Below are 23,102 nucleotides of genomic sequence, written 5' to 3' on the forward strand. Positions count from 1 at the left end.
GTAACTTTACAAAGTACAAACTTGAGACCCATTGCTGCTATTCCGTTTAAAAATGACCTATCTGGATGAACGAAGACGAGCAGTGCTGTTTGGAAATGTCTCTGTATGCGATGAGATGTAGATTGGATCCACAAAGATCCAGCAGCATATGTAGGACCTAAAAAACTTTGTACTTACCCTGAGGTGGATGTGAATGCTAGGAGCTACTTAGTTCACAGGACATTTTTGATAATAACCACCATTGTGAGGCGATCTATTCCGTTTTCACAACCACAAAAGTTTGCAGGATTATTAAACATAATTTTAGTTCAGAAATGTATGCATTTACACATTAGCACAACCACAAAAATGCAATTTTTTCTCAAAATGACCATATGATCTGCAATTGAATGGTACTTCAAAGGTAAAAGGTAAGTTATCCAGAGAGAGACATCCGTTGATGTCTATGTGTGGTTAAAACCCTTGATCACAAGCAGTAACACTGAGTTCCTTTAAATCCAGAATAAAAACCCACCTGTTTAGAGTTGTAATTAAAACATAGTCATCTACGAATTTAACAATGGCACTTGACAGTAATGTTTTCATTGCTGATTCTATGTTGCATGACTTTGTGTTTTTGATAATGTAAAGCACTTTGAAACGCCTTGCTACTGAAATGTGCTATACAAATAAAATTTGATAAAAATTTGATTCATTAACCAAACCTAAATATCAGCAACTTTGTTGTGGTTGAATCTGGACAGACACTGTGGTCTATAAAAGTCATTTTTAATATACTTTACATGTACTAAATAAAGTCATTGAGATAGAACGACAGAGCCAAAACTGAGGTCACCCAAGAAACACCTGGTGATGCAACAAACTAGAAGAAATGGCCAAGGAAAAACATTTCTGGAGTTCCACCTTTGACTAACTTGAATAGTCCAGGATGGGATGAAGGGCAAAAGAGATGAGAAATTGAGACAAAGACAGACCAGCCTTAAATATAGTTATAAACATGTCCACGTTAGTCAAGTACAGTCTCCTACATGACAATTATAGTTTTAGTGATTGCTACTGTCTCCTTCCTGTGTTAATCCTTTAAGATACTCTCTTTTAAAAACTGCCAGAAGGTTTATGAGCTGATTACGAGTCCATTAGGGATCTGGGCCCATTATCTACATTATCAAGAGTCACTTTCATTTCTTATGTCCTTGAAAGCCTAAAAAAAAATTTAAAAAAAAGATGTCTACAGGTACTTTCCAATCTTGATGTCCGAGTGTGTAAATCCATTTCATTTGTTGTCCAGTTATAGCTTCCCTTATCCTTCATGTGTCTTTGAGTATAAACCCACTGTTGGGATTTAGGTGAAAATGTGGCATTTCATGGGTGTGTTTTCTAGTGGCAAAAATTTCAATATGTCCTAGGTTATTATACAGACGTGCATGATAACATCCTGATGATTAAGGACAATTTTAGAGACTAATTATTTTAAGTCATGTTTTTGAACTGTGAAAGGAAGCCAGAATACCCGGAGAGACCTACATGCACAGGGAAAACATGCAAACTCCTTGCAGATTTACTCAAACCCAGGAACTTCTTGAAGGGTAACAGTACTATCAATATTTAGTTTTGTGTTAGAACAGTAAAATAACTTTTACTAAATGCTCTAATAAATTATGTTTTTACAATGATCAAGGTAAAGAGAAGTAACATTCCTGTAAACCTTCCAATGCTTCCTGTTCACAATGTGACTGGAATCAAGTAAATACACACACTCATTGGACTCTGCTGAAGAAAATATAAAATTTCCACAGAAGTATAAATACAAAAAACTCAAATCTCCATTTGTTCTCATTCCTTTTGCATCATGTTGTGCTGTTTTCTCGCTCAATGCACATTTCCTCTCCGCTTCTGCTCTGTTTGTTAATCATTCTGGCTGCACGAACTGCGCAGTTTCAATAGTACAGTCATGATTAACATTGTTTTACATACCTGCAGGCAGCCATCTCATTCTGTGTCAAATAAAATGGTTGATAACGTGAATGACTGATTATTTTCACTTGCTTTTTTTGTGACATTTTTCAGACCGAAGTGCTGCACACATAGTTGTTCTCCGATACAAACTAAAGCAAATAATATTTTTATTTGAAAATTCTATTTTAGACAGGTTTACTGTAAACATTTAAACGCCCTGCTTACATATTTCTTCTATTTTTGCTGTTGTTTAGTCACACTTTCTGATCATGTTTCAGATCAGCAGTTAAAAAAAAGAAAAACTTTTTAAAAGACAACCAGAGCAAATACAACTGGTAAAACTGCAGTATGTCACTTCTATAAAAAATATGTCTTTATATAATTGTTAAAACTATCACCATATTGTGCCACCCAAACTAGCATTAACTACAAGTTTCATAATGTTGAAATGTCTCACTACACCTCACAAGTTGTTCAGGCTTTAGCACTACAGAGTCAAATCTCAAAGTTTGTTTTCTTCAACAAACTTTAGACACAAAGCAAGTAACTTTTGGAGTAATTCCCCACTCTGAAATGAGTGTTGCTGGTACTTTTGTCAAGTTATGAGCAGAATGTGCATTAGGGAAATGCAGGTCCCCTGCCAAGATCATTTCAGTGGTTAGACTCACCACTTCCTGGGCAACTAATTCATCCTCCAATAGTAAGCTGTCCCTCTCAATGAAATCATTACTTCATTTCAACCTTAGCAGTCTAACTGTGAGGCCTCTCCTCTGAGAGATTGTCCCACATTCTCCTTTAACTTTCATTGTTGAAACTGAATCATGACACTTTAGTGAACTTATTTTTGTCTTGATTTTTTTTTTTGTCCAATGATTTGAAATATATAAATGTCACAAAAAATTAAAAGCATAAACAATCTGACGTGGGGGGAAATGCTGTTTCACAATTCTGTCAATGAGGCTTTTTTTTAATTATTATTTTCATGCTCAAAACCATTAGGCCTGTCAAAGCTTTTAGCTTATTGAGTGGCTAAGGACAGCTAAGAGCTCACCTTTCCTTTGGTTTTCAAACACACAGAACACCAATTATGCATCTTTATTAAAAGAGCGTTTAGGAAAGTCTGTGTAGCTCAGGCAATGGTCAACTGTCCTTTTCTTTTGCTGTTACGTGAACTCCTGCATGCAAAACATCCACAAAAGCAAACCTCCCTAAGTGGTCACACAGTGAGGAGGAAGCACACATTTCATACCCGAGGACACATTGTTACTGACTGTAGACTGCATCTCCGAAGTGAGACTGCTTTAATTTTTTTCTTCCTTTTTGTTTTCTGCATACTGGTGGCTTTGATACTGAATTGTATTGTAAAGTACGTAGGCGACTCTGAACTCAACACTTTTGGCAAAGAGACGTTTCAGTCAAAAGGTAAATCAACCTCAAGATGTATGCATGTAACACACTCGCCCACACACACCGGCGAAGAGATGGAAATTTACATATTTATGGTAATGTTCTCGGGTCGTGATCTCTGTGTTCTTTCACTGTTATCTGTCAGAATTACTGTACTAGTGCTGCTAGCAATGCTGTAGAGGTCGAAAGGGTTGATGGGTTGAGTCTGTCAGTGCTCGGACCATATGCTGCACAGAGGATCCAACTGCCGTGCATGGCTGTTGTCCCAGAAGGAAGCCCGCTCGAAGATGATGCACAGGAGAGCCACGCAAATAGTTTGGTTACAGAAAAGCAGACTAAGCACATGGATTACTGGAACTATGTCCTGTGGTCTGATGGGACTAAAATAAAATGTATAACAGTGTCAAGCATGTCTGGTAGCAACCAGGTGAGCAGTACAAAGACAGGTGGGTCTTGTCTACAGGCAAGCATGGTGGAGGGAGGGTCATGGTTTGGATCTGAACGATTCACATCCGCTGCAGGACACTACAGTTCATAAAGAGAACTATGAGTGTTGTGCTATATGATTGCTGTAATGCCAAAAAATTTATTTTAATGGATTATTGGGGATTGGTGTAAATAATTTTCAACATGTCACTTTTTTAAACAAAAAGTCATTAAGAACAGAGAAATTAGCATTGTATAATACCATTTTGAGAGACTAAGGTAATTTGTTTTACCGGTAATCAGAAAAAATATTTTCTGATTAATAACAGAGATGTTTTAGATTGGGTTAGACGTCACAACAGTTAGATGCTCAGTTAAACGTATGAGCTAAAAGTTTATTTTTTATTTGGAGTTACTGCTTAATAGGTTCTAATGATTATTTATTTTAGGATGTGGCAAGAGATTCCATATTTCTTAATAAGCAGATAAGTCCATAATTATCTATAAGTGGATCATGTTTACGCTTTTTCTAAGAGCCTCACCTAATTAACTGCCTCATTGAAAATACTTGAAAATACTTTTAATCCTTGCACCCTTGATTAGTTTTGGGGTGGGAGTTATTGAATATTTCAATTAATCTTACCATTTCTCAGTCTTTTTCACTTGATTTAATACCTTGCAATACCTGAGATGATGTATGTTTAAAGATGCACAGTATTGTTTAGATTCATCATTTACAGTGCACCTTGTTCTCCTCAAAGAAATGTTTCTTAATCTATTCGACCCACAAGAATATAGTCTTTCTGGAGACTGATGGGGTGTTCTTTGTAAGGCTTGTGATCTCACAGCATTGTCTGCAAAGTTTCAGAGACTCTTTAAAAAAGATTCTAGCTGTGACTGTTTTGCTGTATTTAATACTGTGTTTTATGGTAACCTATAAATCCACAACCTAATCTTGCTAAGCAGAAGAAAATGGAGGCAATGGAAAAGGTCTAGCAGGAGTTTTAAGTAAAAAATAGATTAGAAAGTTAAATCTCATCATACAGAGCACTGTAATTTATCATCTGAAAATTTAAACATCGCCTTACCAAGAGGCCACTGATGACTTTGGAGTAGCAGGAGCTAAGATGGGCTACCAATGGGCTCTAGTCAGAAGCAACCTTAAACAGTCAAATTAACAACAGAATCATTTAGAACAAAATATGTTCATGTATAAGAATGGTCAAAGAACATATTGCAATATGCAAGAAATAAACACAAGAATTTAAACTTGTCCTGAACTCCTTGAGGGACTTTGAAGACGGCCCAGTTTAAAGAATCAAAAACCAATTCCTAAAGCTTTTTTGTGATACACCGGTTTTACTGATGTTCCAAGAAACAAGAGCAACTAAATGATCTGCCACTGACATCTTGCTGTCTAACACCACATTAACGAGTGCAATTCCAGCCTTAATGTCTCAGTATGGTTATCACAGTGGGTTCCTGCACAATATAGAGAATGTTCAGTCTGACATTGTGGCTAATCAGTGCAAATTGAATCCATCTCGCTGCTAGTTACAGAAAAAAAAAAAAATCAAGTGGGTGATGTGATTTCCATTGTGAAAATATCCCCAATTGTCTCTGCTTTGCAAGTTTGTCAGCATCTGCTCACTAATGCTCTAACAAGTTGGAAAGAAAAAATCCTTAGCTCTCATCACTGAGATGAATCTACTGTGGGCTCTAAGCCAACGTTAAGGGAAACAGAAAAAATAGGCTGCAGTCTTAATGTGCTCGACATAGGGGTGTTGTACTCAAACATTCTGTTTGACTGAAAGGGAAAGTAAAGACTGAATTTCCATTCTATAATCCTACAAGATAATGTACCAGCAACCCAGAATAAAAGACCAGGTATTTATAGAAAGGATTTCAGCATAGTTCAAAGCTTGCTAAAAAAAAGAAGAAAAAACCACAACAGTGATCAAGGACAGATTTTTGTCATATTACAGCTAATTACAATTACAGATTAAAACAACCATTTGAACATAGCAACTTGTAATTAATTAGTTTCTTTAAGGCCAGGTTTCTGAATTTTTCATACATATCTGATTTTAGCTGTAAATCAGGTTTAGATGTACAGTTTTAGCGTCACCGATTTCGCATGATTTGACAAGACAAATGATAATTACAGTCCTAAAAACACTACTGTTAAACATAGCTCAGCACTTTTTCTTTCTTTAGAAGTTTGATCAAGTCATTACAATTCCCAATCAGATTTTAAAACCTTGTTATTGTTGTTTTCTGCCCTTTGGCATCAGACTGAATCTTACTGAGCTGTCTGTGTGCTCACTGTATGTGCATTTGTGTTCGCATGTCTGTGTACGAGCAAGAGAGGCATGCTTCAAGCACAATATAGTGACAGGCACCTTAATGAAAAGCCAGCTTCTGATTGACTGGCAGACAGACAGCGCACTGCATAATTATGTCTTAAATAATAGATGTCCTTACTTACATTTCTGCAGCCGCACTAGCCTGGCCATCCTGGTTGCTCCATCAAACCTTGCACAGCTCTAAAGGCTTTTACTTAGTCACAGCTAGGCTCGCTTCGCATTCAAAGATTGCTCACTTTTTCCAGATGAATATCACACTCGGACTGTGTGTTCATGACCAATAATAACTTCCAAGTGTTGCAGCATTAGTATTATTATCCGAAAGCATCAGCATTTGGTCGTGCAGTTGAGCTAGTCAATGCAGGCCTCAATCAGTCTTGCTTTCAAAAAGAAACTGATCTTTAACAAAACAGCATGAACATAACAGCTTTAAATGGCATGCCCACCACAAGCCTTTCTTAAGATGTTTCTGACATGTGGTCCTTCTTTATTAAAGTGGTAAAGCTAACAATTATTCTTTGATTATCTGACCCTGAAAAACAAACAAACAAACAGTGTTCTTTGCTGCCTCCTGTTAATGTTCAGTTAAATTGCTATATTATTAAGCTGCCTTTGAAAACTGTTAAATGTAATAAAAAGTCTTTGGCATTAGTTTGAAAAATTTAATATGTATGTTATTCACACTTTTGTTGAAGAAAAGTGTTCATTGTAGACAATAACAGAACAGAAATAGCTGTGATGTTGTTTCGGGAGCATCTGGATCCATGTGGAAATTGTGATTGTTAAAATCACTTAACAAAACAATGAATATTACATTTTAAACTATGTTGCATTCTGAGTGGGAGAGAAAGTGTTAAAAGCACAATATTGTTCAATACAACATGGTAAACTATCAACAACAAAACAGTTTCTTGTTATATACAAATTTGATTTACCAGTACGCACAATAGAAAATAAGCAAACTAGACTTAACTAGACCTCACTTTGGAATAACCTACCATCAGATCTTCAATCCAATAGTGACATTCATTCTTTCAGAAAACATTTTGAAAAATGTTCATTTTAAATGTGATTTTGATTGCTTCTTATAAATTTGTGTTGTGTTTAACTTTTTTATTCTGGCTTTCTACCAATTTTGTCTTCCTCACTTCTCCTGCAGAGGTGTTTTTTAAAATCTATTTTAAGATTTTTAATATAGTTTGTGTGTGCAAATAAAATATTCTGCTCTACCGTGAGCCGCAGTCTCTGTGTACATCCTTAACTCTGACAGAACCTGCCAACTACTCCAAATTCAGTATGTCGAATTAACGGAGAGGCCTGAAAGCTCAAAAGGGATTAAACCAAAGCAACTTTGCAATGTTTTCAGCCTTCATGTTATCTCAGTGTTCTTCCTGCTATCCCAGTGTTCCCCCAATACTAGGGGTTTTCCAACTGAGCTATCACTCAGAGCTTGTCTGGCTGCAAATTGTTAATTTCCAGTCGCTAGCTGATTTATTTGGCACCTCCTCTTAAGAAAAATGCCTTCCAGTGTGCATGTGGAAAATAGGTTTGAAAGAATAGCAAACAATGTGCCTTGTTCAGGTAAGAACCAAGAATCCATTGACATGACTATATAGCATCAATACGGTATATGTTTTTAAATTACATACTTTGTGTTTGCTGCAAGCATGTGTGATCAAGTTTTTTTTATTTATTTTTTTAAGTCATTAGACTTGAATAGGGAGCTGTGCTCAACAAAGCCTGTAAAATTTAGCTTATGCCATAGATGAGGTTGGTGGTGGATACACATGTCAAATACCCTGAAGCACAGAGTATTTGACATGTGTATCCACCACCAATCCACTACTCCATCCATCTGGGTTGTTGTGCATCCAGGGTTGCACAGCGGTCATCAGTGAACAAGTCTGTTTGAAAATTTATTTTCATGTACGGCTGTGCTCAATGTGATCGTTTCTGCTTGTGAGCTCTGGTTAGGGGCCCAATAGTAGCTTCATGCACCACAAGCCTCCTTTATCTGTACAACCCAATCTTTATTCTGAATCAGCCACAAATCTCTTCACAGTACGATAACGCTTCAGTTTTCTAATGTTTTTATATCTTGTCATATGGCACTACACTAGCTGATAATTTTCCTCAGCAGAGAGATCCTTCCTCTTTGCAATATTGCTTGAAACCTGTGGCCTGCTTAATAATGTGGAACATCCTTCTTAAGAGGATTTCCTTTAATTGAAATCACCAGACAAACTAATCAACCCAGATCTCTGAAATTAATTATAGTGATTCAAAGAGCCTTGACACACAATATCATCTATAAATTTAATCGCACAACAAATTTTTTTATCTTTATGACACTTAAATCCAATTTGCATAATAATTTGGAACGCGGTGTAAAGTTACCCTGTTTTTTATTGTACTTATTAGTCATTTTCCTTCCAGTAATGCACTGTCCTTACAACAAACAAGAGAAAAAAAAACAAACAAGAAAATCCCATGTCCTTTGTTAACATCATTATTCATTCATCTCCCTGCACTTTTGATAAGAAAAATATAATTCTCATGCTTTATACAAATATGTTACTACTGGAACATATATGTATAACCAAGCAACCTCTCTTCAGTAAATACTTTTATATGCATCACAGCAGTGTTCAGAGGATAGTAGACTGTTCTGTACACAATACACAACACAATGTTCTGCACCTGCTAAACACTCCCAGCTGTGAATAGAAAAAGCATCCCACAAAAGTCTTCAAAAACGCTGAAAACGTGCACTTTCTTTGCTAATGACACTTTCAACTCAAAATAGAGCATTTACCTGGAGAAAACAAAGCTTTTTAGAAAGCATTTCCATGTTGTTAACTACTAGCTGGTGCAGATCAGTTGAATTCATTGTGACACTAACATCACAAGAATTTCTTAATGATGACTGCAGTCACAACAGCGGTGATGTTTGGCACTCATGTCATTTGGGAATGTTTTGTTTGTTTCATTTTAAACTCAGTTTCACATTGTAGTCTTTACATAAGCACACTTTGTTACATTACAACCACAAACTTCTGTATATTTTTGTTCTAGTTTATGTGATATAGCCCAACATGAGCTAGTGAAGAATTGTAAAGTGGAAGGAAAAAAAAGATAGTCAAAGAAAAATTAGAAAAAAAAAACCACCCTTATTTCTTTGGTGGCATGTCGCTACAAGCTTTACATTTTTACAGACTGAAATTTAGTTCAAGCTCAATCAGGTCTAATTTTAATGGTGAAGATGAAAACTTATGCATAACTTGCCAAAAATTCAGTTAGATTTGGGCCCAGGCAATTGTTTACATGATTTTGGTTTGATCTAAACTGTTCTGCTGCAGCTTTGGGTGTATGCTGCAGCCAATAACAGACGTTTTTTGAGCCCTATCCTGCATTTAGCTTCAGCTATTAGCTTTGATTAGCTTTCCCATATTGCTAAAGAAAAGCCACCTATAACTTTTGTTTATACCCAAGGTTCTTATCCAGAACTTTATCCCAAATCTGTCTGGTGTCTTTATGACATATTTTTGTTCAGTAATATTGTCCTATTCCCGTGGAAGGCTAGTTTGAAAGAGAACCAAAGTGTAGACATAAGCTTTTGTAAATTTTGATGAAGGTAATTTTAATGGTGAAGATGAAAACAACTTACAGACACAAAGGAAGAAAACACAAGAGCTATAAGTAGGAGGCAATGGGAAGAAGAAGAATGAAAAATATGGGAGTAAACACAATGGCAGAAAATAGGGAGTTTACATACTGGGAGTTTGAGTCCTGGATGTTTGATTGGGAACTGGCTGCAGTTGTGAGAGAACAAGATGACTGAACAAAAGAGGAGCTGAGGAGAAATAAAAGGCCAAGGCAAAACACCGATCAAAGAAAAAGAAGAAAGGAATGAAGCAAGATCTAAATTGAACATAAAGTAAGCAAAATCAGAATAAATATCTATATTCAGATTTACTGAAAACCTGCTGTATAGTATCTGGGTGGCTTCTGAAGATAACTGGTTGCAAAGGATTTCGGATATAGCACCTTATATAGATTGTATTTTGAAAGCCATGTACTACTTGTGCTAATCTGTCACAAACTACCTCAATAAAAATATATTTAAGTTTTTGTTTATCTTAGAAAATGTAAAAAAAAATAAAATAAAAAAAACTCATGTATTACTGAGTTTGCAAGGCACTGTACAACACATTGCCAGAATTTAATGTTGAAAAGTTGTCAGACAATTCTCCATCATTGTAAGAAAAAAGCACTTAAATTACATTAATTATATGCCTGACATAGTAGTCATTGATGGATATTTGTAGAGGAGCTAGGTATCAGTATTCACAAAAGCATTGCTCAATTTGTATGCCATATTTGTTTGATGCCACTATAATCTTACTCAACTTCTCTGTAAGTCTCTGCTGATTCTATGGTGGATTTTGTCTGCATAAACAATTCCCCGTCTCTGCGACTGTCATCAAGTGGTGATTCATAAACGATGTCCCACTTACAATTTCAAAAGAACCCAACAACTTCACCTTAGATCACTCTATGTACAGTTCACCATTGTGCTGATTTTTTTTTTTTTGTTTTCTGTTGTCTCCCACAATACTGAACATCCACTATCATGTTTAAATACATGTATGACCTGATCCGGCAACAAACCAGCCCCCATGGTGCATAATCAAATTTTAACCTCCATCTGTCAACTGTCTACTTTAGAAATTGCATACTTGGCCTCCAGCTTCAAAATGATCTCTGATCCCTCATTTTACTCCCAAATTAAGTTCCAGTCCTCCACTATGGTGATATATGCAAGAAAATTAGAATAACACTATTTGGCCTGCATAAATGATAGTTTCCGCTACTGCACGCTAATGCAGTGTGGTCAGAACGAAAACTGTTGTTGAGTATGTCAAAACATCACAAAACCATTAAGTTTCTCTGCAAAAAGAAAATAAAAAATGTTTAAATGCTCATTTAGACATCATCAATTGCTAGTAAATACATCAGGTAAAATAGTATTTAACAAAGATGAGTCATCAAGGACAAAATTACAATTATAAAGCAGTTTATAGTTGGAGGCTAAATCTTAATTGAAGCATATGGCTGAAAAATACCTGGGTGCCTTAAGCTGTGTGGAGGCTAGCAGCAGCACTCAGGAAAAAAATGCAACTCTTTTGATCTCAGCAGTACTAACTCATGTGGCTGTGGCTGACAGAATATTGAACAGAATATGCACAGACAGGACATTATACCTAAAAGTCTAAAGAAGAAACAAATTAGTGGAAACAGTAGCTTTGAAAAGCTGCTGTGGGTAGTCAATCTGGTGAAGTGACTTACTAGGTTGTAAATACAGATGCATAAACTTGCAAAGCTGATGGTCTGCTCAGGCAGTATTTAATACTATAAATGCCACAGGTAGGTTGTGGCATTTAGAAAGGAATAAAAGGCTCGGTTGGTACTAAAGGACTCAAAGGGGCCCTTGAGAATATCTTTCACACCATTAAAACACCATGAACAGAAGCAGCAACCAAGATGAAATACTGATACAATGCAGGTTGATTACTGCTAATTGGGACCTGCCCATAGCAATGCATATGCAGAGAAGTGCCTGCAAGTCAGTCACTGCCTCCATGCAATGTCTATTCTATTTTTCTTCCGTCACCAGTTCGTACCGCTGCGAGCCCACCCACAAAAGTGGTATCAAAACGTGCGGCTCGATGCTGGGAAGGGAGCTATTATTTTTATTGGGAATCAGACTTACGATGGCGAAGCAAAAAGCAAAAAACAAGCAAAATTTCCAACTGCCGAAACGCAGAGTGTAACTGACACCAGCTGCCGTTAGTGTTAAATGAAGTAGATTTTTGACCCCAAAACAATTTTGAAATCGCCGTCACGCCAACAAATATTGCCCTAGCAGTATCAAAGTCGGTCATGACATTGATACGCATGCCTGCTCCGGTAAAATGTTTACGAAATTTTGCTAGGGCTTACGGTTTTCTGTCAAGGTGCTTCAGAGTGAAATCATGTGCCAGGATAACTGACGCTGTCCCAGATTCACTTTCTGAAGTGAATCTGTATTTCTGAAAAATTTCAGAGCTCTGCACAGACCATCTTTGTCTCATCACTGTTATTACTGTGAAAGAGGTAGAAATATGAATCGCAGGACTGTCGGAGCCGACAAATAGCCCTCTTATACGCTTCAAACGGTTTTTGAATACGTATCACGGTTCCCGAACGGGGAGGAGTTGTTTGGACTGCTTTTTTCGTATAAACTGACTGGGTGTCTCACAAAGATAGAATTCTTTCTCCACCTTTCCGTCTCACACACACATAACAGTTAGCAGAGGATTGATAACCATAGCAACGGAACACAAGGGGGGATTGGCGGCTGGTTAGGACTACAAATACGCATCACTGTAGTTCTAATTAACACTCAGTTAAAACAGAGGGCTGAGCTGCCATTTAGAACTACTGGCTGTTTTGGCCAGTGAATAATGGCTTTAACTCAAACACTGTTAGACATTGGATTAGTGTGATCATTTAATATGAAGCTTATGGGTTTTTTTTTTTTCAAAGTAAAAGCCTCAGTATCCCCCTCAGGTTAATAATAATATTAGCTTGCATTATATTTTTCTCTCAGGTTAGGGAACTGCCTTACGCAGCAAGGCAGTTCATTAACATTAGCCCTTTACCTTAAAAAGCAATCAGCTATTTCCTTACTTATTAGCCATGTTTAGTATACTGAATGGAGTAAGTCAATTACAGACAACATTCCAATGAATGTTGACATTATTTAGGGAAGGAGTTGTTCGGCTTGCTTTGGTCAGAAAAACTAACTGTTCTGTCTCTAGAAAGACAATTCTGTCTCTCTATGTGTGTCTCACTCACATGACAGTTGAGCTGCTCTTTAGAACTACAAAGACTGAAGGTTAGTGTGCTGCCTTGCATAGCAAGGGAGTACATTAACATTAGCACAAACGGTACCATTTCACTGCCCCCCACTAGTGCACCGCCATAGGTGGTGCAAAAATATTACCTTTCATTATCATTTTCTCTCAGGTCAGGGCACATTAGCATTAGCCTTTTCCTTAAAATAAGCTTTTAGCTATTTTCCTTACATATTACCCATGTTTGTGATACTGAATGTAGGAAGTCAATCTAAGACAACATTCTAATTATATCCCACATGCTACTGACAGCATTTAGTCTTCAGTATTACCATTCAAATACCATTCAGTATTTTAACATACTGAATGGTGCAAGTCCAGGTTCGTCAACATGCTTGTTACTCTTCATATGCTATTAATTACATTGCAGCTCTCTTTAGCATTGATGCTATTTTTATTTTTATTTTTTTTGCATCAGAACGCTAGGTCCAAACCGACAGGCACACTCTGGCAAGCCCCGGTTTAATTTCTTCAGGAATTTTCTCATTATATCACTGCCATTCACATCTGGTACTCATTGGACTAAGCAATGTTGTTTTGTTTTGTTTTTTTTGCCAATATTGTTTATCTGTTTCAATGGTTGCATCTATTTTCTGTTTTTAGTTAGCATTGATGGTGGTGGTGTGATCTTCTGCTACTCCTACTGGAATTTTTCTTTTTCTCTGTACACAGACTGCTGTGTGTGGAATATCCCAGTCATACCACCCCAAAAATCACACCAGGTTCATGATTTGCAATATGTGTTGACAAGCAATTGAATGAAAGAAGAAAATAAAGCTGTCAGTGGACCACCTCCTATGCATGTGTATATAGCTCAACACACAAGTACAAGGTTTGCTAGTATTAGCATTAATTACTCTCAGAAATATAACAACACATCACGATACAAATCAGAAACCACATAACATAACATAACCACTTCAACTCTAAAAGGTAAACTATTTACTTGCATAAAAATAAATTTTCCTGACCTGTGATACAGAAAAGATGAAACACACGTTGAGCTTACATTAGCATCATCAAAGGCTTATTCTTCTTCTGTGTGCTCAACCGTCTCCATGCAACTAATGTGACAGGCGCCACCTAGCGGTTATGTGTGGAATCGCACTGAGCAACTAAAATAATGTATTAAAATGCGTATTATGAAAAATGAATGATAGAACAAGAAAAATAACGTCAGGGTGCCCGTTTTTATACTTAGTGTTTTCATTTATTTATAACTTGTTTTCACCCCTTGACACAAGCAGTCTCTAAAAGTTTTGTTCTCCACTCAGCAAGGTTTGCTTGCACTTCACTAACTTACCACAACCAATAAAGCCACAAAGGCAGCAAGGGAGCTGGCTAATCAGGCAGCTAAAACTGCTTAACTCAAACTTAAGCTCTCAGTATATCTCTCATTCTGCATACTACAAACTCATTTGTGCATGTTGTGTTAAACAGTTCATTTCTAAAAGCTTCCAAAACCTGTTGTTCACTTAAAGCTCCTCAGAGGAGTTGACATTGAGGAGTAACTGGGTATGCAGCAGGGATCGATTGGATCATTTACTCAGTGGAGGCTGAGTAGTTGAAATATGTGTTGACAAGTAGTTGAAAAGGCCAAGCTTTTCAGCAATTGAAAAAAAAAGTAATTGCTATGTACTATTTATCTTTTAATATCAGTACTGGTATTATTTCTGCTTTCAAGGCAGGAATTTGAAAGTGTAGCTACTAGCTAATGGCTACTTTATTTGTCTCTCTTCTTGTGTTTCCTTCTCTCAAAAGGTGGCTAGAGCTGACCTGACTCCCATGCCTCACCCTTGTATTGTGTGATTTGTGGATGACTAAAAAGCCAGATGTTAATGCAATTAAGATGGTTATTCACCACAATAATGGGCTGTACGTAGATGCTGCATGACTCATATCTAACTATCCAAAAATAAAAAGAGGAAAATATGTGTCTTTTAGAATTTGTATAGATTTGTTATTGATTTGTTTTGCTGTATGTTTACTCCTGAATGTATCGGTCTAAAAAAAATGTCTTTATGTGTGAATACAAAACCGCACAATAAGATGAGTTGAAAAAAACAAAGAGAAAGTGATAAAGAAAAATTAAAAATAAAAAACACACACTTAAGAATGTCTAGCTTTTTGCCTGCGTTTATTTGTCATTTCTCATGTCTGTTTGTGGCCCACACAGAAGGCGGAATACATTAGTGGCAGGTTTTGTTGAAGGAGTAGATAGAAAGATAAAGTGTCCAATTTGCATAATAGATTTTCAAAAGCTGCCACAAAGTTCTCTGTAAATCTTTTCTGTTTGACATGAGGTTATTATTCCTGAGCCTTTTTTGGTACCGTTTGATTACAGCTCTGGGTCAGTGTTGATGATGAATACAACCTACGTTTTAAGAGATCTCTGTTCTTTTCTGTGATGTTAATTTCTATATTTCCCCATGAGTGTTCCACTCTGGTTGTTTAAATAAAGCTTGGCTCATTATATGTATTAGGATTCATATTGCTGTTGGGTGAGGGATGCATTTATAAGAACAATAATTTGCAACCTGCAGACTTTGATAAGGTTATGTTAGGAACACGAATAAACTGTGTACTGCACCTCAGTAATACAGTACAATTACCTCCCATTCCTCAGATCTTATTACAAATGTATTGTGTTCTTTGATGAAATAAGACAGAGAAGAATAACTATTGGTTTTTTGCTGAATTTTTTTTATCATCACTGAAAAACAGGTGAACAAAAGAATTTTGAACCCATCAAAAATATGAGTTGTCTGTCAAATTGTCTTTTCAAAATAGGTCTGCTTGTGAATAAATCAGACAAAAATATTTGAGTTATATCTAACCTTTTTATTTATTTAGTCATTTACTTACTTACTTATTTATTTATTTATTTTTCTTACTTGTCCTTGTAGTAGTTGTCAAGAATCCCCCGATCCCAAACGCAAAACTGGTTCGCCCCCTAACACAACTTCTGAATTTTAGGTCATTAAGCCACTACGGTAAAGGATAAATTGTCACTGTGCTCCAGGCAAAGAGAGGAAAGCATTCGGCTTCCATCTGTACTCCTACTTTGGGTCAGGCAGCTGCTCCATTGCTTTCATATACAGAAACCAAACCACAACCGTCACCTGAGAAATGTTTCAAACCACAGGCGTAGCCCACTTACATGCTACTGCAGGACCTGTTTCATTTTTCTGTCCTCGACTCTATTAGAGCTAACAAATTCAGTGTGTGTCCGACATTTTGCATGTTTTTGCAAGTGGACAATGTAATGAGAACTGGTCTGATGGAAAAGGTTTGGTGGCTGGTAAATGTTAATGGCTAATGGTTAATGGAACATGCTCCAAAACAATGCAGGGTTGAACCCTCATCGCATTGGGTTTGAGGCTAGAAAATTTGATTGGTCTGAAGCTGAATTGCTGCACAGGTTAATCAACGAGATATTAAAGTTTATCGAGTGAGACACAGCAAGAGTTTGATTGATTTTATGATGTACTTTAGCAGAGGAAGCAAATAAAACAAAAAACTGTACATTTTAATATATGTGCATTATTTGATTCGCTTTATGAATTAATAAATTGAAATTGAATATCATTTATTTGATATTTAAAATTCTATTCAAAAGGCCAATTAAACCAATGTATTAAATAACATTACATTTGGGGATCTGTGCCACTGTTTCAAATAATATAACCAAGAACCTGTTGTAAAATGGATACCAAAAAGAATCTAAAGAATTTTATTAACATTATCATTCCTTTATCTCTACAGGAAAATCTCTTGAAACTCGTTGCCTCATTTACAAGAGAGACCTGTTACATCCATCACAACAAAAAACAAAAACAATAATAATACAATGGAGTTAGGAGAAGGGAAGAAGATGGAGAAGAAATGAGACAGAATGTGCTGTTTTCTCAGAACTGTGTGCTGGGTTGTGCATGAGTGGGAGTTTGTTTCCTACCTTCCTCCTATCATCTCAGGGCAGAGGTGGACACTCCTGATCCTTGAGGGCCGGTGTCCTGCAACTTTTAGATTTATCTCTACTTCAACACACCTAAGTCAAATAATGAGGTCATTAGCAGGACTCTGGAGAACCTGACTGCACTTGGGAGGTGAGCTGTTGGATTCAGGTGTGGTGGACCAGGGAGACACCTAAGAGTTGCAGGACAGTTCTAGTTCTAGAATATCATGGATGGGGGCATGTCTAAGAACAAGCGGCTGGTTTTTGCCCAGCTAGGTAATGACGTGGCTGGATCTGAGCAGGCACAAGTCATTGGTAGACAGGCAGGTCTGGTATTGTATTATTTCTAGGCATTTTTTTTCCAGTTGTCTGGTTTTGCTGCCTGCTGAAAAAAATTGTAAACTTTTTGACTACTAATGTTTTTCAATATTCTTCAAAGTTTGTGAGATCTCAATCTTTGGAGAAACTGCCTCGTCAGGCTCCAATTTATGTGTCCGTAGATATGCCAAATTGTTTTAAGCCAGTTCTGGAAGCTACAGAAGGCTTTAAGGTGTGAAGGCAATCAACAATAGTTGTTGCTAAAGTGATGTGTGGTAATGCCTTTGGGCAGCAATTATATATGGACTGGAGACATTTTTATTTTCCCTGAAAGAAGAGAAAAAATAAGACACAAGAGCTTTCTGAGATTGGCAAAACATTCTTGTCTGCTGAGCTTGTAAAAACTTCAATTTTGCTTTTGCATGGTTGATAAAAGAAGAAGGGAGCGGGAGGTTGACAGGCGGATTGGTGCAGCGTCTGCTGTCAAGCGGGTGCTGTACCGGTCCGCCGTGGTGAAGAGAGAGCTGAGCCAAAAAGCAAATCTCTTGATTTACCAGTCGATCTCCCTTCCCACCCTCATCTATGGTCATGAGCTTTGGGTTATGACCGAAAGAACAAGATCACAGATACAAGTGGCCAAAATTGCTTTTCTCCGTAGGGTGTCTGGGCTCTCCCTTAGAGATAGCGTGAGAAGCTCCGTCATCCGGGAGGGACTCAGAGTAGAGCCGCTGCTCCTTCACAAGTGAGAGCCTGACCCTGACCGTTCTTAAGCCATGATAGATGCCGCAGTTCCTGGTGAAGGTGAAACAAACCTTAGACATTATCAACTTCAGTGCATCAATTTAAACTAGAACAAGTCTATCTATGTTCCTGTTGGGACTTTTTTTGAATTGTGTTAATGCCATTTTATGTTTGTGTCATCTTAGGTAAAATTTCAATATGATAGGGAGTGTTATTCAGCTTTTTGATGGATGGGAGAGTCTTATAACTCAAATAACACTGTCTCTACAGTGTTATTTGTAGGGATATAAATAACACCACATAACGCTATGTTCAATGCATCTGACGGTTGAAGGAACAATGAAGAAAGAAGGACTTGTAAAGAATCTGAAGGAAAACCTCAAAATGTCAGCAGCAAAACTGTGTCTGGGTCTTCCAACATGACAACAACATAAAACGTACGTCGATCGTGGTGAAGAGCTATCTTCGGAAAACTAAGGTGAACATTATTGACTGGCATGGACAAAGCGCTGACTTGAATCCCATTGAAAATCTGTAGGGTACAGTGAAGACTAGAATCCATGCGAGAAGACCATCAAATCTGAAGGAGATTGAAAGATTTGCCAGAAAAGAATGGGCTCAGATTTCTCAGGGGAGGCATCAACGACTTGTTGTGAACTACAATAAATATCTCTATCCTGTTAGCCTGTAATAGGGATACACAATTGACCACAAGCATCAGAGGGGCAAATAATTTTGACCACTGGCGTCTCGTTTTTTGTGAAATAATGTGGTTTCTATGTGGAAAGTAAATTAATGTAAATATCCAAAGTAAAACTTGGCTGTTTGGAAAAGCTGCATTTAAAATCATTGATCAATAAAGTTGTAAAAAAAAAAAAAAAGAAAGAAAAACCCTAAAAATTTTATAGTCTAATAGTTTTGATCTGAACTCTACATATAAAACGATTTTAATCAAAGTTTCCAAACTTTCTGGTAACTTTAAACAAATTTGCTGGATAGCTATAAACTATTTCAAGGCCTTCTGGGATTACTTGCAAAAGATAAGCTGCTCTAAAAACATTTCTGATTGACAATGCAGCAAGTTTATTTTTTATCTTATATTTGTCATTGTTGTTCCCTCTTTCTTTACAAAATTGTCCAAATTAATACCAACTCATACAAGTGCTAAAATGACAAAATCCATAATTTGCAGCACCATAAAGAAGCATGCCATGATGTTACACAAAGCAGTCACGTCAAGTAGCTTCTGGGCTGGCACTTTGATTTCTGACACTGATATAAAAGTCCAATGTAAACTTTCAGTTTATTGACGTTGGTCCTAAAATTACAGAGGATATTGTCTCAGTAAGTAGAAATGATTTAGAGCAGACCTGGGCATTTTAAGGCCCGCGGGCCAGATATGGCCGTTACATGCCTGTCCGCCCAAGGTCCCCCAGTCAAAACAAAACACCGTATTTTCGTGTGCATGCGACACAGCTGTCTTTTATTTTGAAAGGGCTTGACGCACCGTTTATGAATGCACGTACGTAAATGCTAACGCACAGCAACAGGTGATGCTAGCAGCCGAATACACGATCCCCACAAAATGTCATCTCACGGTAAAAAAGAAAAGTTGATTCCGAATTCTGCATTTTTAACAAGGCATGGACAGCGAAATATTTCTTTATTGAAGTCAAAGGCAAGGCCGTGTGTTTAGTTTGTGGTGCAGGTGGCTGCGTTAAAGGAATATATCCACCGTCACTATGTGACCAAACAGAAGAGATACAAGAACTTTTCAGAGAAAGAGCACATCACTGAGTCGCCTGTACTGTAGCTGTTGCAAGCTCAACAAACACTTTTTACAAAACGCCTGGCATCTAGAGGAGCTGCAGTCAAGGCAAGTTTTGTCATATCCCTAAGATTGCTAGGAAGAGCAAACCTTTCTCTGACGGAGAGTATATTAAGCAGTGCTAATATTTCCTGAGAATAAAGACGCTTTTGAGAACATCTCCCTCTCCCGCCGCAAACGTAACGAGAAGGATTGAGGACATCGCGACGAACCTGGTGCTGCAACTGAAAGACAGCGTGAATGATTTTGAGAACCGGTATTTTCCCCTGGCTTTGGATGAGAGCTGTGACATACGGGACACTGCCAGCTGCTCATCTTCGCGCGGGATCAATGCAGAATTTAGCATCACGGAGGAGCTGGCAGGCATGCGGTCAATGAAAGGGACAACAACAGGGAGTGAGCTCTTAGTAGAGGTAAATGCGTGTCTGGAAAGCTTGGGTCTGAACTGGGACAAACTGGTGGGCGTGACAACAGATGGGTGTCCAAATCTCACAGGAAAAAAAGTTGGTTTATTAAAGAGAATCCAGGACAAAGATACTTGAAGCTGTCTATTCCTTGTAGTATTTCAGTTTTGGTTCTTACAAGTTTTCAAGTCATTACAGTTTCAATTTGTAATTACATTTTGTAATGAGTTATTTTAATGTTACCTAAAGTGATATTAAACTCTTTAAGTTTCTGCTGTATTTAAAGTACTTTGTTTTCCCATTCATTTGCATCTGATTGGAGGTACTTTTGTGTTAGTCCTTCAAGTTGCAGCACTGCAGGTTCGTCAGGCTTTTTCCAACACTTAAAACCATTTATTGCTCATATATGCAGTTGATCAGTTGATTAATATAACACACACCATTTCAATTGTGGAGAGATTAAAAAGTTAAAAATAAATGCAGATGTGATATTTTTTTAAACTATTAATTTGATAGTATTAATTCTCACTTCAGCCAAACCACAAATTAATTTTTATTAATATTTACTGAATATTCTTCTTAACAAAAGAATATGATTTAAATATTTTATTACAACAAGAGGTATGAGAAAATGAATAATGGGTCAAGATTAAATTTGAGTCATTGCTGGATCGGCCCTCCAACATATTTCAGATTTTTCATGCGGCCCCCTGAAGAAATTAATTGCCCACCCCTGATTTAGAGCAATCCTCAGGTAAGCTTTGTGCCTTGACTGAGCGTCACATTCCGTCAGCGGCTTTAGCCTTGTCATTATGAGTCGAGCAATGCCGTCAAGAAGAGATATCGCTCACACTTTGATGTCTAAGTGTTTGCGTGCACGCACCAGGAATAGCTATACCTTTGTGTGCATGGAAGCAGTTGTGTAAGGTCGCGGGGTCAGCTGCGAAGCTGTGCCCAACATTGAACAGACAGTTTCACAATTTGCGAAGCTCATGAGGGGTGAAAAGGTGAACGAGGGCCGGAGAGTTATTACCAGCTCTCACAGACGAATGGGTTCGAGGGTTAGCTTGAGGTTTCAGGGCGGAAAGGACTTCTCAAAGATTCACATGTCTGTCTGTATTTATATATTTGTTTACTGTTCATTTTTTATTTTCAACCGGGCACAAAACATTGTTTGAGAAAACAAAATGTGAACGAGTTCCACAAGAAAGAAACAAATAGTGAAAGGCAGCGGTGGTGAAATGTCCTACAAAAAAAGTAGGATAGAAACCACTCCAGTGAAGTTTACTCTGCTCTTCAGAAAACAAATGAGAAAAAAAAAACGAACTCAATAGTTTTTTTCTTATCTTCCCTTCCAAGGCTGTCAATGTGTTGGTGTTTGTGCTTGGCATGTTGGCAGTGGTTTTTTGCAGGTTGCTGTTGGGGTGTGTAAGAGTGTGTATGTTTTCACTAATGTCTACTGGTGTGTCATATCAAATCATATCTAAAGCTTTCTATTTTTTTGGATTGAACATTCATCACGGAAATGTTCCGAAATTAGTATATGCTGCAAACAAACTTTCAGTGGTCACACAGAGTAATATCATTTAAGCATTTATTTTAGACAGTAGAAAAGCAAAACAGCAATAAAAACCAAATATAAATAAATGAATGAATGACTAAATCCATAAACAAATAAATAAAAGTAAACAATCCAAAAAGCCAAACTTTAATGGGTATATGTGTGAGTGAAATGAGCATTGTTCTTTTATTCTATGAACTAATGACTGAACATGCCTAAGAAATTCCAAGCAAAAATTTAGTATTTGTGGAAAATGAGAAATGGTCAAAAAAAAAAAAAAAGAAATGCAGTGCTTTCAGACCTCAAATAATGCGAAGACTTGAAAATACTGTAAATACTCATCCCACACAGTATCGAGCTCTTAAAAATTTACTTTTTTTTTTATGGTAAAAACTGAACACAGGAGCCAAAAGTAATGCTGCAGAAGCTTGTGGCTTTGTTTGTGTTGGTAAGTTAATTTTGAGAGAAAAGTCTATATCCGTCATGATGTGTGGTTGTAGAGGCATTGAGGAAAACACGGAGGACCCAGGTAGAAGTGAATTAGATGATTTAATAATAATAATAAAAAATAAAAATAAAAAACACAATAACCCAGGCAGCACAGACGGGCGGGAGGCAAATGCTCACAACTGGTAGCGACTGGCAACATAAAATGCGACGCGATAGACAGACTGGAACGATTCCAAACCAGACGAGGACCCGACAAAGACACAGAGACACAGGTGGCATTAAATACACAGAGGGTAACCACTGAACCAGACACACCTGGGAACAATCAAGGGGTAGACAAGACAACACAAGACTCAAAAGACACAGAAACATAAAATAAACACACAGAAAAACTCAAATCAACACAGAGAAAACCCAAATCCTTACAAAGCTATATCAATACATCTAAATAAAACATCTGTTTACATATTTATTATAGCAGCAAAATATAGAATTAATACATCTATTTTAGTTTTTTTTTATGGTTATTTAGAGAGAATAAAACTGGAACTCTTATGAGAAATTGGAATTTTATAAGAGTATCTTAAACATATATATTTTAAATTATTTTATGTGTTTTTCATCATCAAAAAGCTGCATAAAAAAAGCATTCAACAGAGTAACCTTAAATTAACAAAATTATCACCTCAGCAAATATCAAGGTAGAGATAGTTTTGTGTGAAGCATAGTTT

Source organism: Gambusia affinis, linkage group LG14, assembly GCF_019740435.1.
Source record: "Gambusia affinis linkage group LG14, SWU_Gaff_1.0, whole genome shotgun sequence".
In the NCBI taxonomy this organism is placed as follows: Eukaryota; Metazoa; Chordata; class Actinopteri; order Cyprinodontiformes; family Poeciliidae; genus Gambusia; species Gambusia affinis.